General features: G+C 38.4%; 1 protein-coding gene across 8 annotated transcripts in view; it reads left to right on the top strand.

Annotated features, from left to right (window-relative positions):
- The window catches only part of ENOX1 (ecto-NOX disulfide-thiol exchanger 1), a 365,143-nt gene that overhangs the window by 178,792 nt on the left and 170,161 nt on the right, over nucleotides 1–16,190 (top strand). The window contains exon 1 of one of the 8 annotated variants that reach the window (XM_085059328.1): nucleotides 5,970–6,181. The exons of the other annotated variants lie outside the window; for them this stretch is intronic. The gene's annotated coding sequence lies outside the window, so the exon portion shown is untranslated. Of the gene's footprint in view, nucleotides 1–5,969; nucleotides 6,182–16,190 lie in introns of those variants that run through there. 8 annotated transcript variants of the gene reach the window in all.

Here is a 16,190-nt window from a genome sequence, read left to right as displayed (position 1 = left end):
TCTATCAGAATTAAACAAATAATAGTAAACTGGAAAAAAGCATTTTCTACAATCTGGTGGAGGTATCTTTAGAAAATAAAACCCTTGGTGTTCGCAAGTAGTTGCTGAGTATATAGTTTAGCACCTGATTCATCTTCAGCTAAGCAGCAGATTTGCTGTAAACTAAAATTAAAGATATTATATCAGAAAATTAAAAGTATTTCAAGTTTGCTAGACTTCTTTCACTTCTTGTCTGAGCAGACTACTACCATGCAGCTTAAAAGCATACAATAAATACATGAAATAAAATTTCTATCAGTCAAACCAGCACCCTCTAAATATACTCTTATTGTGTGTAAACCATACACAGTTTTCAGGCTATCCTTTATGGCAGCTCTTTGCAAAGGTCACACAGCAAGAGAAGCCACAAGGGTGCTATTCAGCAGAAACAAAGGAATGTCTTTTCAGTTTTGCATTGTACAGAGTTCGCTGTTTGAAGTGGTAGGTCTCAATAAAACGTACAATGCAAAAGTAAATGGTGGGTGAAAAGCTCCTTCATAAGTCTGTCCGTAAGTGTCCCACCTGTAGCTCTCTCAGCAGATAACAGTGACTGAAAAAAGGAAGTAAGAGACCTTCCTCATTCAGAGGGTAAAGTGAAAGATTGAGAATATTCAGAGTTTGTGTGTCCTTGGAAGTTTAGTAAAATTGAGATACTACCAAATCAAAACAGCATCCTAGGGATACTCCTGTGCTTCTTTTGTTATTTTTGGCATTGAGTTAATGTTGAGGTTTTATACTTTTATCACCTTTCTTTCTTCCTTGCTTCCCTTCTTTCTTTTCCACCCCAGGCCCCCTTAAGAAGCAGAAAAACTATGAATGCTTTAGTGATGCCTTTGTGGTACTAAACCACTTTTGAAGCACCTTTAAAGCTGTTCCTAAATACCCGAGCCTTGCGAAATCACTTTAACAGTACATTCTTATCTGTGTATCTGTCAAAGTAGGTAGTCATGGAGGCTTATCTGTGCATGTTCAATAACCTAAATCTGTCTAAGATAAGGACAACAAGGAGAAAGGAATAGAAAATTGTAAGGTGTATAAAAATGTTAAAAATGTGGAGAGAAATTTGCTTTTATGTAAACCCATTTAATTTTAGTGATTTTGGCTTCTGTTTGAAAGGCTAAGTGACAGGTGGATTTTGTTTTGCCCGCATTTGAACCTCTCCAGAGCAGATGTCTACAGTGGTGGTACTTGCCTGAAGGTCTCAGCATAGCTAGACAAGAGAAACAGGCATGTCTAAAATAGGTCAGATGAACTGGCTGCCAAAACTCACCCATTTCTCTCTTGTGCCTCTAAAAAGAGCCTCAAATAATAAATATCTGCTTTGCAAATGTCCAGTGTTCAGCACAATGAACCACACTCACAGTCTCACAGATATTGATTAGCAAAATATATTCAGCAATGGGAGAGGTGTTAACTGCAGTTCAGATATAAAGGTCCTGCTTAAAAAAAAATCATTGTCAGATCAGACACAGAAGAAAAAGAATGGAATAAAGGCAAGATTTTATCTGTTTTTTGGGAAGTAGAGGCATGGTTAACAGGTTAAACAAATTTCAATCATCTGGAAATTAACCATACCTGAGGTTAATGGAAAAGCTGAATTTCCCAGGAGATGTTTGTCCCAGTTGAGCTTTATCAAATACATTGACCTATTTTTTGGTGCCCAGGCTGGGATATTGATTTTTCAGGGTATTTCATAGCATTTTATATGTTCCAGACACAATGGATAATGATTTCCATCTATAGCTGTGCTCTTGCCTTGTCACCTCCAACCCAGAATGAAGTTGTCTGATGCACATAGCTCATCCAGCACCCCCAAAATAATTTTTAACTGGCAAATGAAGAAACTGGCTCCCCCCACTGAAATTCTGCTGCCTTTACATATGGCCTTTTTTTATTTTTTGTAGTCCACCTCCTATTCCCAAAATACCTTCAGCCTTCTGCAACTAAGTAGCTGTGAGTCTTGCAAGGAAATAAAGTCTTCTTCACTTCTCACTCTAAATCTAGTCAATAAAAATAACCAGTACTGAACTGCTGAATGAACCAAACATTAACGTAGAGTCTCATGCCTAATCTGTACCCTATTTAAAGGGGATATAAAAAATGCCTAGATTGGAATATTGCTTGCCTCCTGAGAGTTTTAACTTAAGACTCCTATAGTGTCTCTTCTTTTAAAATGCAGACTAAGAAAAGGTATTTTACATCCTACCACTCACAGGCTCACTGTAGGTTAAGGTGTCTGGATTCATGGTTCATACCTCTCCCATTAGAGTTAGTTGAGAAATTAGTGATAATAATAAGCTGTCTGCCCTCTGTGGACACCAGAAATTAAAGGAGGACTAAGACAGTAATTTTGCTTGGGAATTTCAGAGGTATTTTGTTAAAACCAAGGAATGTGAGAAAGCAAGCTCTCTAGGATCAATTCCACATTCTAAAAAGACACACGTAACCATTACTTACAGACTGGTTTGACTTTTAATGCCTTCCAAGCTGATGAGAATTCTGCCACTCATATGTTTTCTCCCCATACCCTGTCCATATTTTTTTCCTCTTTTTTCTATCTGTCTCTTCCTACATCTCTTATTCACCTTGGTGTCTTTTCCATCCACTATTTACTTCTTTGCACACAGTCAGGATGAGTAAGTTTAGTCTGTCCTTTTTGAGTCATCTGAAACACAGACATTGACATTTGAGCCAGCCTCTCAGAGCTTCCTCTGTGTCCTTTGCAGAGAAATAAACCTTTCTAGGCACAGCTCATACCATCATCAAATACACAGGTAAGATCAGATATAGCTAAAATATAGTGTCTAAGATCAGTTAGCCCTTCTGAAAAACCTATTTTTTCTATTGACTGTAAAGAGTCTATTCCAGTTCATAATTGTCTCCTCTTCTAAGAGGCAAAAGGTAGGGCACGGGAATCCTCTGTGGAGATTTCTCTTCTCCTATGGCAACAGAACATTAGTTCAGGGGAAAAAGTGGTCACAAAGACAAGGATTCTTTGTAGTTTTAGAGGTAGTGCCCAGGGTCAACAGGAGTGGTCCTGGAATAAGGTCAGTTTATTATGTGGAGGTACAGCTGGGGGGCTGGAGCTTCATGGGCTGGGGTACACTCAAGTGCAGACATCATCTATGGAGAATTTGGTGCTACCAAAGTCTGATGTGTGAGGATGTATGAATTCTCTGCTGAGGACAGGCAAAAATAATTTCTCAGACCACAGCTCTATGCAGACAAATTTGAGTGGGCTCTCACAAACATAGCAAATGCAGCCTTGCTTGACCCTGTTCAATATGTGTGTGTTCCTGGAGACAGTGGAACATTTTAAAAAAAACAAAATACACAGAAAAAATATCTCTGTCAACTATGTTCTCAGAAACAACCCAGTTGTTTAAATGAACTAGCACAAGTTGATCTTCATTTTTGATCTTCTTGGAGCAGGATAACAGGAGAGGATAGGTGAGGGAGAAGAGCCTGAGGCAGATATCTCACATAGAAAACTTCAGCCTTTTACGGCTGGTGAAGCTCTAAACTACAATTACAGATCTACAGGATTATTCAATCTTAAATACGCATGTTGTTCAAGTGGTTTAAGGAGAATATTTTCTGTATAGTTTTCTTTCACTGTCATTGAAGGGAAAAGAATACAATCCATATTTTCAATTGGGATTGTTTTTATCAGTTTAAACCAGGCCAGTGTCATAACTTACTTTTCCTATATTCTTCATATCTCGATGTGCTGGAAGTTGTTTCTAAGGGGAGACAAGCAGAAATGTCAGGCTTTTCAACCTGCTTCCATTTTCAATCCAGCCTGCTTTGCTCTTAAAATACCAAACCTTCTGGGAGCCTCTCTACATGACATGGACTATAAAAGGTATCAATAACAACAGCAGTTCCTGCTGTGGTAGGGACTGCAATTGCAATTGCCTAGGATCTGGAGCTTCATTATAGAGAAAGCAAATATTCTGCAGTCTGGCTCTCTTGGGTATATTCTGTCTCTCCCTAACAAATCATCGCTTCTAGAGTGAGTTTTCTTTTTATTTATTTTCTTATTTATTTACTATAAAAAGTAATTGAGCACAAACCAGTGCACCTCTTCAAGTGGCAGAATATTGGAAGTGAAAAAAACCCCTGCTACTGAAAAATAATTTAAGAAATAATAGTAGTAATAATAGAAGAGTAAATGTTTTGCATACATCTTCATGTTAGTCTCTGATTTAGAGCTTGATGACCACACACTTGGACTGAATTCCCAACAAGACATATTTTTTCTTGAGTACATAAATAAGATGTGTTTGTATAGCTGTAAGTCCTGAGTTTGCAGGGTAGCTTGGTGCTTATAATAGAGAAATAAATATTAGTTTTATGCTAGATAATTTTAACAACATTTGAAAAACAGGACATAATAAAATATAAACATAATATTTTAAAATATGGGCATGTATTTTCTTTACTCACAGGTATATATTTCACCTCTGGATGCAGTGACAGCTTGCTAAGGAAAAGCACATTTGCAACGTAACTTGCCTGCAATCATTAACTTCTTTCTACTTTTTAAACTATTCCTTTTAAATTACTGCAAAGTAATCTCACCAGAAAAATGTTTCTGTCTCATTGTTTTTGGCACTGTGCCTTATTAAGATATTTTTAGTTGTCTGTTCTCATTTTGCAGTTCATATGAATATATGAACACCAAAACTAACTGCCCAAAGCAGTTTTCCTGCCTTCTGCAGGTGTTTAACTTCCACACATCAGCACTGAAGCATATGAGATTCGCAGGTAATGGGCACCTCTTTGAAGATTGTGCTACTCACTTATTATTCTACAAATTTAGATCAATTATTCCTACTAATTAATGCGTCTCTGAATATCCTGCACCAAATCAAACATTAATGATAGAAGCATAATGTTAGTGTGAAATTTTTTTTAAAAAATAGAGTAACTGTAGAACAAATTGTAGTCTCTGAAGGCTGTAAAGAGCCCATGTTTTACTGTTCACATGTAGACCTCTGTAATTCCATGCATTGCATGTGATTTCTCCTATGTTTGTACCATTTATCATAACAAAAGAACACATTTACAAATGAGACCCTTCTGTTACAAGTATTAAATAAAACTCAATACAGCCTAGCAATAAAATGTAACATTTAAATGCTTTTATTTTATATAGAATATTAAGAAAGATCTGTTCTTTAAGCTGTTTCTCCTAAAGCTTGGAAAAATTGTTACTGAAGTAACAAACCTCAGAATGCTGTTGGAGCTCCTGAATATCAGGACATTTTAATCCATTTCACTATAGCTGTGCTCTAGTTTATTCCCTCCTTGGCACTCGTTGCAAAAACATTCTTGCCAGCCCTGAACAAACCACCTAATCCAGTCCAACCTCCCCAGAGAGATTAATCCTTCATGTGACACTGAAAAGCAGTCAGCCACAGACGTCCTTTTAGAAGCCTAACTATTCCAAAGCATATGACTGCCAGCTCTTCCAAAATACTCCTCAGGCATCCCACTTCTGTAGAGAGACAGTTCTTACTCTTAAAAGCATCAGTGAGATATTCCACTAGCAGCCACCAGAGCACCCACCTGGACACGCAAACACCTTTTGTGCAGGGTGGTTTACCTTTAACTATGTGCATCTGTCCTTGCAGCCATTAAGGCTATCCCAGAACCCAAGAGCTGTTCCACAGACTCACAAAACTCCCATCCATCCATCCATCCATCCATCCATCCATCCATCTGTCCGCCTTTTGAAAACCTGCACTCTAGAGTCAAACAGATGGGATGATCTTAAGGACTGCAGGTATCTGGTGGTGGTTGTGGGTTCTCCAAGCTGCTAGAATCCTCTCTGGTGTCACATTTTCCTCTTGATGGCAAACAGCTGTGTACATGCCCTCCATCTACTTAAATGCAAACACAGGTGCAGCTGGATACTCTTTCCATAGCTCCAGGCTCATGCTGTCACAGCAGAATTACTATACTTTGTTAAAAGTCAGCCTTACAAAAGAGTTCAGAGTTTCAGCCTTGCAGAGAGGCTCTGCTCTTGGTATTTGCAAAAATATTGAATTATTGCTTGGTAATTCAATAATAATTTGCTGAGGTTGCTGCCTGAGAAGTGAAGAGTAGCACAAGAGGGATCATCTGCTTATACCTGGTAAGCCCCAGCACATAGGTTGGCATTTTAGCTTGAACCAACACAGGAGGTGGTTATGCGATATTCTGGGTAGGAAGGGTATTGAATAAATGGAATACAGACATCTGTCATCTTCTGCTACCTCTGCTACAGAGCCAGGGAGGGAAAAGGGACAGTTAACAGCACTGATATATATGGAATTGACTTACCTTTTGTATGCAAGAGCTGGAGGTATGAATAGCTGTTTGTGTTTTACATGCCAGACAGTAAAAGGGTGTATCTTTCAAGACGTTCTTTCCCTGTTTCTGAGTCACATCCACTCCACTTCAGTGTCTGCTGTAAATTCAGGCTTTTTGTTCTTACTGAGTGTGTAGGAGAGTGCAACAACAGGAAGGGAAACTGGGTTTTCTTTCCTTTTGCTGCAAGAGCAACAAAGTTGTTCTTTGTGTTTAAGTGATTGTCGTCTGTGCAAATGTGCTGAAGACACTAAGTCTGCACAGCTGTGGAAGAGACTAGAGGTTTTGAAATCAGCAGGGTATCTGAAGTATAAACAGTAGCCTAATATTATTTTCCAGTCTTTTGATACTAGTAATGATACAGCTAGAGGAATGTCCATCTCCTTTTCAGATCCCAGTCTGATTAGTGAGGGCTGGGAATTAATTCTCTCACCATTTTTTTTGCATTTAACATGAGACAATTCATGTGAAGCCACTGGTGGACGGCAGGGGTGAGCTGAACACAGACATTCAAGGGTCCTTTTCTTAGTATTAAAAATGTGTTAAAACTGGTTTGTCAATGCAGATTAGCAGAGAAATGGACTGAGATTATGAGGGATATTTTTCTCTGGTGTCATCTCTCCAATACACCTTTTCAATCTCTGAACTGTTAAAGGACTGTATGCTAAAGAGTGTGCTAAGATGGTCTTTAAATCTCTTTTGAACAACTGGGAAACAACTTTGGAAAGCCCTTCATATAAAAAGAACTGTAAATATTCTGTTAAAAAATTAGAAGTCAAACCCTTAGTTTATTTTTATTTATTTATTTTATTTTATTAGTCAAACCCTTTGTTTATTTTTAACTGAGTTTGCTTTCAGAATACCCCAAGTGATTTGACTGCACAATTCTATGGATTTATCACTTGCCAAGTTTCAAATTTTTAAAAATCAAAGCCCCTTTTTTTTGAGGACCACTAACAAGCATAGAAAATGTCCTTTGCAGTGCTAACTACATAAAAATGACCCAGATTTAATTTGTTTTGAAAATCATTTGTGGCAAGAAAATACTCCCAGGCTGAAGTGTTCTTTGCCAAATGTAGTCTGCAGTGAGAGTCTGCAGGCCAAATTGTGAAACCACTGAAAAACAGGGCTTGTTAGGGGAAATCCTGACATTACCTCTGCCTATCTACATGTTCACAGACAACGAGTAATCTTCACTCTTTCATTGCATTCAAAATCAATGTATTTACTTAGTAGATCCATCATTTTATGAGAGTTTTAAAAATTCTTCCTTAAACTCATTTTATGCCTCCCCAAATCCATATTTTTTATTGATAGTGAAAATGAGATAAATTCATTGGAAGCAGACAATAAAACCTGCATGCATAAGGCAGCTTACTTACTGCTTATGCAAAGAGAGCGTGTGTTTATTATACTTTTGATGAACTGTCCAGGCCCTGTTTATAAAGTTGATTTTTTTTTTTATTCTGCAGTGGTCTTAGAGTATTTCACTGAATGCTTCTTATCTGAACCCTGGGGTAGTCTATAGTTCTTGAATCTAAGAGTAGAGGCATATCAGACATAAAACAGGAAATGTGGAGGTTTTGAGGAGTATTTCAGGTGATTTTGAAAACCATATCATAGCTAATAACAAGAAATGCTGCTCTAGGGTAAAGAAAAAATTTCATGAGTGAGGAGTGAAGGTATTCATTCAAAGAGGTTTTAATTAGGAGATGAGAAAGAGGTGCAAAATGAAGCCAGTATTATGCTTGTGAATAATGAGGAGGTTACATTTGTGTAATGGGTGTTAAGAAATCTATGTTTCAGTAAGAATGGATTGAGAGAGATGACAGAAATCAAACTGAATAATGGAAATCAGCCTATCAGGTTTTCAATAGCTGTGTCAGAGAAGAATCTCTTCCTGGAAGTCTTACCCTGTGACTAAGGGTAGGAAAAGAGCAGAGAGTGCAGCAGAGTAATGGAAGAGGAGAATATCAAGTGCACATTCAGAGCTTTTTAATTTATTAATAGTTTTTCGGCTGTGATTGGGACATTAGAGCTGTGGTGGTGATGGGATGTGAGCTTCTGAATGCATTTTGAGGAACGAAATTTTCCTTTTCAGTGGTTAGATTTTTATTCATATTTTACTTAATGGAAACCACATGGCAGTAGTGGCTGAGAGGTTGTGTCTGTGTACTTGCAAAAATGCCCCTTTTTACAGATCTTTGAAAAGGATCGTTTAGGTTAGGTTAAACTTTGTACATCAAAATTTTGAGAATCTGGTGCATTTGACAGACCTTATGAAATTGCACCTCAGAATAGCCAACTCTTTGAAATGTGAATGCTCTAGAAAAGAGTGTGATAAAAGCTGGCCAGTCTTTCCTTACTTTATGTTTTTCTTTATGTAAGAGAGATGTCAGGTTGTATGTTTTACCTTTGAGTGTGGTATTTTCATGTTTTTCCCTTCACACCTACCTTCACTACCCTCTCCTTTTTGTTTTTTACCCTTCTTCTGTCACGTAGTTTTCTCCCTCTTTCGCTAAATGACTCAATCTTTCTTTTCTTTCATATATACATATAAACATTAATATATACACACACACACATACATATATATATATGTTATGTTATGTAAATGTCTGCACAAAATCCACAGGGGAGATGTAGGGTCAGCTACAGGACATTGTGCAGGACCATGTCCTCTGGAATGCTGAATATATCCAAGGGTGAAGACGCCACAGCCTCTCTGGGCCTGCCTTAGTGCTTGACCATGCTTACAGTAAAAAAACAAAAAAACAAAAAACACCTTATGTTTATGTGGAAATTTTTATATTGCAATCTGTCTTTTTTGTCTTGTCCTGTCAGTGGGTGCCACTGAGAAGAATATGGTTCAATCTTCTTTGTTTCCCACCCCATCAGGTATTTATATATATGAGTAAGATTCCCTAGGCCTCGTTTCCTCCAGGCTGAATAGTCCCAACTCTCTCAACCCCTTCTTATCTCATAGATAATCCTGACCCTTCAGCACCTTTATGACCTTTTGCTGGACTCACTCTACCTGTGCCTACGGCTGTCTTGTGCTGGAGATCCAGCACCAGACCCAGCACTTCACTTGTTCCTCACCAATGGTGACAGAAGGAAAGAATCACCTCCTTTGACCTGCTGGTGACCTTCTGCCTAGTGCAGTCCAGCAGGCTGTTGGTCTTCACCGAAGGGGGATATTACCTGTCCTACAGGTCCCCAGGCTCCTTTTCTGTAAAGCTGCTTTCCAGACATTTATGGCTCAGCATGCACTGGTACTTGAGGTTATTCCTCCCCAGGGGCAGAACTTGACATCTTCCTTAGCTGAACTGCATAAGGCTGCTATCAGCCCATTTCTCCAGCCTGTCCAAGACCCCCTGGATGGAAGACCAGCCTTTTGGTGTACCAGTCACTCCTTCCACTTCTCTATCTTCTGCAAATGTGCTGAGAATGCACCCTGCCCCATCCAGTGAAGATTCTGCACAGTACTCACTGCAGCATCTATAATAACAAGTGACCAATCCCCAGCTGGACGTTGTGCCACTGATCACAGCCCTTAGGTCCAGCCATTCAGCCAGTTTTCAGCCCACCACATGCTCATAAACTCTGTTCTCAGAATCCTTGGAAATCCTGTGCAAAGTTTCTCACAGAGGCTCAAGGTTTCCCCTCATACCTAATGGCATCTAAAATCACAAAGGGGTTTGTCTGTTTTACTTCAGAGATCGCCCAAGGTCATGCAGTAAATTCTTGGATGAGCTACAGAATTAAACCAGATTTCCTGTATTTTAGCTGTTAAAAACTTCCTGTCTCTGCTGCCTTTACTGACTAGAATTAGGATATAGACCTGTATCTGCAGAGACTTTTCTTTGTCACAGTCTCCTTTCCCAACTGCATTTTAAATGTGTCTATAAATTTTTAATAATACTTTATATTTTTCCATCGTGGGTAACTGAAAAGAACAGAAAATGTAATGTGTGAGATCATCCTGCCTTTGGACAGCTGCATCATCACAATTGTGTTTTCATCCAAAACACCATTCTAATGGAAATAGAAGTAAACAGACATGGAAATTCTGCTTGTCTGCTGCAAACCATTCTTACTGCTTTTCTTAAAAGCCTGGCCTGAAGAAGGCTTGTCTGGAACAGATTGAGCACTGTCTTGCTGAGAAACGATGGGGGAAAGTGTGTGGGGGATGAATGCAGAAATGGATACAGCTCCATGGGTAGCACAACTACATGTGTTCATACCCGATAAAGACACAACAGTTGGTTGCATTTCCAAGCTTCTGAATACATGTATAATTGAATAGTCATAACATACCCTGAATGCAGGGCTGGTCATTTGTATTTTAGATTGCCTTCAAAGTGGTGAAGCCTTTCTTCTTCTTCAAAACTTAACTGACACTCATTGCCTGTAGTGCTAACTCTCATTCCAGTGCAGCTTCCAATCATGTGACATGCTTTGACTTAAGAAATTCTGTGAAAATCCTGGGAGTCAGGATTCTCTTAATAAGATTCAGTAAATTCCATTTAAAAATAGATACTTTTCAATTTTTTTTTCTTGGGACTCAATTCTGATGTCCCAGAGGGCTGAAGGAATTTGTTGGTTTTTTTTTATCAGGACTTTAAAGAGGAGGATGAAACTCTGAAAAATTCACATTAATTTTTATATATATGTATATATGTGTGTGTGTATGTATATATGTGTGTGTATGTATATACACCATTTACTTTTCAAGGAGCATTTATTTAGCCTCACTCCCTCTTTCACATCTAAAAAATGGAGCCCCTGCTTTGTGCAGTTCAGAGCCATGGCAGTAGCCTCATCCATGATGGTGCACATTAGGACATCCTATAAATGACTGAGTAAATGGATTGGCCATGCCACTGATGGGTGTGATGGGAGCAGTGAAAAATAAAGGTACATTTTGAAACAACACTGCCACTAATTATTTTCTTAAGAAGTCTGTTGGGTGCTGCTATCACATAGCAGTTGAATCATTTTACTTTTACAGGTCATGTTAACATTTTCAGGTGAAGAGTGTGATGTTGAATGCCTCTGTCATGACTGATGTCCTCTGTACCAAAATTGTCACAGAAAATGGTTAGGCGAGGTGCAGCAAAGCACCTGTGTTTTCCACATCTGAGTTAAAGGAGCTTCCAGTTAAAACACTTTTTAACCAGTGAGTGCCTACAAGTTTCTTAGCAATCCATTCTTGGAAGCGGCAAGATTTAGAGAAAATAAATGAGAACTCTAGTGTTATTTTTTTTAGTCTGCAATTGTCTGAAGTTGTTGTCAATAGAAGTAGTTGCATACATTTGTCTTCATTAATCATTTCAAGGTGTTGCTTTTTGATGCAGCCAGCCCTAGCAGTTCACAGGCACTTTAATTTTCCAATTATTGTACCTGTGGCTCAGAACAGATACTGATTAGTTTCACATTTTGGTCTGTGGGCAGCTTAATGTTCTTGTCACCTTACATTGAGTTTTAAATGTGCAGAGTGTAAGAGAATGTCAGATATGCTCCCAAGTCTTTGGGTCAGGTTCAGCAAGTTATGATATTTCCAGGCACTGTACTGATGGGTTTCAGAAAGATGGATGAGAGAACAAAATATGGTTTTAGGATCCCATCACAAAAGTAATAATTCCTCATGTAAAGCACATGTGAGCGATTGTGTGTTGTATTCCTTTTCACAGAAATTTTTAGCTGGAGGTGAAGGTGATGCTGCTGGCTGCTATAATAGCAGTAGAAAAGGAAGTTATGATAGCAGCAAGGCAACAGCACTGCCTTTCAATATTTGCACACAATTACAAGACATTTTCAAACTGTAGTTGTGAAAACAAAGGAGAAAATAAATTTTGAAAAGCCCTAAACACAAAGATTAATTTTATAACAAATAGAAATGTTGCCTGTCTCCTCTTTATCAATTGTGTACCAGCTATGACTCATCCGTGCATGCTTTTTTCTTTTTGAAAACTGACATGGAAGAAATTCCCTCCAAAACAGAAAACCATGCTGAACATCTGCTGTCTAGGTATTCATTAGTTCTGTCTGCTCTGCTTTTGGCTAATTGCCTGGGAGTGAAGTTGAATCATTCGTGGGGACTTAACCTGGTGGCAGTTATAGTGGTAAAGATCGTGTAACATTTCAGTAAAACCTAGGAAATGTCAAACATGTAGCCTCCCAAACATAAAGTTTATTTACTGGTTTCCCTTGCACTTTGTTTGCTACAATACTGCCTGCACAACTGATAACAGAAAATGTATTTAATAACTACTCAGTGCTAATATGCTGTAGTATGCATGACTGACTAATTTAATTTATCTCTGATTAAGCCTATTATGTTTGAGATCACTTTACAGAAGAGACTTTTTTTGCCAGCTGTAAGCTTATTTGAATTGTAATATAAGTTAATAATGTGTGAAATAACTACTGGTGCCTGCTTCTAAATGTTAATTTTACCAAATCACTTCCTGAGTTAGTGCGTACACAGCTCATCCATTGCAGTGTAGTTAGTGGGATATTTGGATGTGAGATTGCACAGGTAAAAAGGCAGGTGCATGGCAAGGGGATCAATGGCTGTTGTTTCTGCTGAAAAAAAGCAAAATAAATACAATCCTAGCTCAGCCAGGGATGGCACACCATCCGTATAATGACAGCATCGCTGAGAAGGAGCCCTCAGGATGTTCTGTTTGTTTCCTACCAGGTGCAAAGAGGAATACAGACTCCTTGGGAAAACAGAGAAAGGAATACATTAAACAAAAACTTGTGAGAAAGGCTGTCATTACTATGTTTAAATAGGAAAGTAGCCATTTGGGTGGCATTCTAGATTTTTCTCAGACTGAGGTTAGAGCTGGAAAAGAAGTGGGGAAAAGAAACCAAACCAAACTGAACCCCAAACAATTAAAACCTGGGAAATGTAAGGGAAAAAAGTTCTGCCAAGGAAAGCAAAACATTTTTTCCTTAGAGAAAAGGCAGACTGTTTCCTGGTTTCCCTCCACTCTTTTCTGTGGTCTAATTTTTAGAGTAGGCAGACCCCTAATGGAGAAGGAAGCAAAGCTTTTTCTGTGCACAGGCTATATCCCAGAGATATTGATCCCTGGCAGATTAAACTCTGCAATGTCTGTGCTTCAGCTGCTTGTTTCTCTGAGAGACAGAAAAATGCTCTCAATTGCTGATTTGGAAAAAACTCTGTGTTCATCAGTTGTTGCTTTTATGAAAAAACATAATGATATATAGTCCTGCTTTCATATATGTTTTTTTAAAAATCTGAGAAAATTCAGGTGGAGAAATAAAGACTTCTACCTTGTTTAGAGAAACAAGTTTGATAGCCTGGGGTTTAGTCTATGAGATTATTTACAAGCAGTTGCCTAAATTATGTGTACTGTGCATTTAAATATATGCAACTTCAACCGGAATAAAAGGAAGTAAAATATTTTCTCTGTCAGATTAGTGTATCTCTTCAAAATGAAAAATATATAAGATACTGTACTTGCTGCATCAGACTGAACTGCCAAAACAATGTCACTTAACTAGCATGGAAAGAAAAGTATGCTGCACGTAATTTCTTTTCATGTCATTCTGTTCCACCCTCCGAACATTTCTGGCATGTGATAACATGTGGGATGTCAAGCATCATTGTTCACATTTTGTCATGCTGTCTCATATAGATCAATTATCAGCAAGTCGAGCTGCACAGCAGCTCTGATTTCAAGGTCTCTTTTCACAGCATGTCAGATTCTAGCTGGCAGGACAGGGCTTTGGCAGCCCCACTGCCAACGGTCGGGATGCACGAACACGTGCAACAGAATGTGTGATGGTTGTACTCTGCTGAGAAAATTCCCAGTGATCACAAAAAGAATGGTATTTCTGTAAAAAATTCTGATACGGTGGTTTCAAGATTTGCATTAGCATTGCCAAGACTTTTCCTCTTGTTGTTTGCTCAGAATAGTCAATCAATGAATGTTGGAGGGAAAGACGTGTCTGTTTTTCATATCAGACTGATACTGTTATAAACTGCTGGCAAGGTGAAATGTTTACGTAGTATTATGTGGAGGCTATGTAATACATTGGCTTCCCACCCTTTGTATAAACTTCCAGGTGTAGTCCAGGGCTGCATGTGATACACAGAGATCTGAAAATGTGATGCTGTATTTAATTTAGAGCTGGCTCTGCAGAAGTGCCAGTTGCACTCTTGCTGGACCTGGTTCTGCACAGCTCGGGTGTGGAGACAGAGTTACTGAGGAGGGCTTTCTGCTTTGAGAGTTGGCATCTTCACTGACCTGAAAGGGCTCAGGTTTGCCCCAGGTGTGAAGGCTTGTTCTATAGCCTCTACTTCTTGCCTGGGCAGCTATGGGTAAAGAGATTATTTCTTTTATTAACTTTTCTTTTATGAGGAGCAGGATTTTTAAAAAAATGATAAATTATTGCTTTTTTCCTTTTTTAAAAAATTTTTGCTAAGAGTAGCAGACTGAGCTTCTTCACCTGACAGGGAGGATCACAGTAATTAAATTCGTGGGTCAGTCAATGCTGAAAATATTTCCTCTTTCTACAAATCATACATATATAGGGATAGGAAAGTAGAACTTGATGCTTCATATTTCCTATCTGTAAGAGAGAAGTTTTGAAGAATAATTAAAGAAAGAAGGTGAAATATTTGTTTATAAATAATCTCAACTTTTAGTGCTTTCACAGTCATGAGGCAGTCTCCTGGATGCTTTGAATGTATGAATGTATTGCTCTATAACCTGCAAGTGTCTGTGACGTACGTGGTTAATCCCTCCCTGTTCAAACACTCCTCATGCAAGGTTCTTGGAATTCTCTGCAGCCCAGTTCAACACAGAAACTGTCAGTGGGCCAGGAATTGTGGTGCTTTACAGGGGGCCAAGTGAAGGCTAGGGCTGCCTTCTCTCCATCCTCTTTCATCTCTCTTTTCCCCCCAATGCCTAAATTGAGATTGATCATTTAGCAGAAAAAAAAGACACTATGAGCAGCGAAGCGTATCTCAGTACAATGCTGAAAGCTGCTTAGCTGTCGTATCAGACTCAACTTACTCTTAAGCAAAGATTAGCGAGGATAAGTTCTGTACAAGCCTGTAAATCTGCTTAGCGATCTGTGACTCTTATGGGCAAATAATGCTTCCTAAACACAGCCTTTGGACGTGTTGAGTCTCCTTTTTGAATGACTGATAAATAGAAGGCAGATTATTTCATCTGGGAAAGAAAATACTATTCAAGATACTACAACATAGGAAGCCAGAAGTTAATCCATACCATAGCTAATTGTGTTATGGTCTATCTTAATCTACAAATACGTTGCAAAAGCTTATGCTAACTGTGAGTAACACCCCATAAATATTTGTTGTTGGGAAATTTTCTTTCTTGCAACAGTGATTGTTTCACCTTTTCTTAAAAAAAATCACCAAAGAAATACTGAAGACCAAAGACCTTGAAACGTTTGGAACTTCAAAACTTCTTGAAAGTATACCATTTCTGTTTGCCTTGATTACACTGATATTTCTTTAGCTCCTTAGATGAATATGAACTATATATAAACAACACATAAAAGCAATCCACAAGGAAACATCAATGTCATTTTTTGTCTGCACCTACACTCAAAGATTCTGGACTTCACCGTCCAGAAGAATTAAGGTTGAATGAAAAACAGCATGTGTTTTCCCCATGTGTTTTCTAAATTTTACTTCTTGATCTGGGAAAAAAAAAAAAGGCACCCTTATACCAAGGATGTATAAGGAATCCAGAGCTGTTTTAAAAATAAAAACATAGTGTTCCATA

This window comes from Lichenostomus cassidix, chromosome 1, assembly GCF_008360975.1.
Source record: "Lichenostomus cassidix isolate B80296 chromosome 1, HeHo_3.0, whole genome shotgun sequence".
Lineage (NCBI taxonomy): Eukaryota > Metazoa > Chordata > Aves > Passeriformes > Meliphagidae > Lichenostomus > Lichenostomus cassidix.
Note: the sequence above shows the minus strand (reverse complement) of the source record. Positions and strands in the feature narration are given on the sequence as shown.